We start from the raw sequence: 1,746 nt of genomic DNA, 5'->3' as shown, positions 1-1,746 counted from the left end.
CATTTTTCTATTCTACAGACCCCTGTTGCTTAAAAAAGAAACATTTATGATAATTTAAAATTATATGTAAATATGTTAGTAATTTGTCCATAATTTTCTGTTACTGAGTTACCGTTTCTTTTTCAAAGAGTCTGTTATTGGTTTGAGCTGTAAAGGTGGATACCTATATTTGCCACTAAAGTGTTCAATTACCATTTAAAACAGTATCAACAAATGTAACATTATTGATGCCAGTCTTAAAAATCCTTAATATTTTACTTCCTGCACACATTGTTTTGTGGTGATACTATATTTGTAAAATGTGATTTTATTTATATGTTAATAAAGTTGCCTTGGGGTCAGAGCAAGCCATAGCAGAAGCTGGGCAGTGGTGGTTCACACCTTTAATCCCAGCACTTGGGAGGCAGAGCTAGGCAGATCTCTGTGTGTTCAAGGATACAGCAAGCATGGCAACACATGCCTTTAATATCAATACCAACCATAGAAGACCTGAAGGTCTATACAGATAGGCAGTGAGGAGGAGGTCAATCGGCTGGGTTTACAACCAATGAGAAAGCAGAACAGAAAGTCTATAAATAGAAAAACACACAGAAGTAGCTCTCTTGTGGAGAGGAAAGACAGCAGAAGCAGTGAAGGGTAAGGTTTTTCAGCTCTTAGCTATTGCTCTGACCTCTTGGCTTTTAACTCTGCAATTGGCTCTGTATTTCTTATTTAACAAGACGGTTACATCTACATTGTTTCTTGTTTATATAATTATGAATCCATTGTACCCAGGAGAAGATACATGTTTACTGGGCAAAAGGCATATATTTATATAATATATAAAATGCATATAAGCATACATTTTTACAGCTTGAATAACTTTAAATATGTTCTAATTTGAAGCCAAGTTTTCTATCCATTGGATGGATTTCAAAAAAATGTAAGTAATTATGAGTAATCATCACTAAAATTATCCTAATTTTAGAGTATTTGCTCTCCTTTTTCTTTCATCGTGTTCCACAACATATTACTAATATCTGTCTCTTGTTAGCAGTGAGAGACTGAACTGGTTGCCAAAATAAAGAAGGGAGGTTACAGGAAGAAGAAAAATAGCTTTATTCTCTTATAAACATCATTTATAAGCATGGGTTTTAATGTTAGAATTGAATAATTACCTATTGGGAATAGAGAAGGAATAATAATATATGTCAAGTGATAACACTGAGCTTCTGTGTCTCCATTTAGGAGTTTATATAGTCTTATTTAGCTACTTTAAATTTTATGAAACTATTCAAAATTGAAGGCAAAGTCAGACTGAACACACAGCTTAAAGTAAGGTTAGAAGGTAGCATGAAATTTCCAGGGTGTCTGTCACCACAATAGAGGAAGATATTTGTGATTTACTCTGCTTTCATGCAGCTTAATTTCCTAATTAACACAACCAAAAGAACATTCTAACAGAAGCATAAATAATCCCTTCTCTACAAAAGTCACAGTTCTTATAATAACAAGTTTTACTAAGAATAATGGACCAGAATCTAAAAATTACATGAAATACATAATATTGTGCCATTTCTACTGCAGTCGTTTGTGTATATATACTAGTTTAATTCTATTTACCTACAAAGAAATGAAGGTAGGACATATTAAACAATTTACATGTTAGAATTTGAATTCTAACCTAATATCTACCCCACTCACGCACCCATACTCCTTCACTCTTCATTCCTTAGTTACACATCCCCTTGCGAACACCTTTAAATA

Source organism: Onychomys torridus, chromosome 6, assembly GCF_903995425.1.
Source record: "Onychomys torridus chromosome 6, mOncTor1.1, whole genome shotgun sequence".
Classification (NCBI taxonomy): Eukaryota; Metazoa; Chordata; class Mammalia; order Rodentia; family Cricetidae; genus Onychomys; species Onychomys torridus.
The sequence above is the reverse complement of the archived record's forward strand: the minus strand, read 5'-3'. Positions refer to the sequence as shown.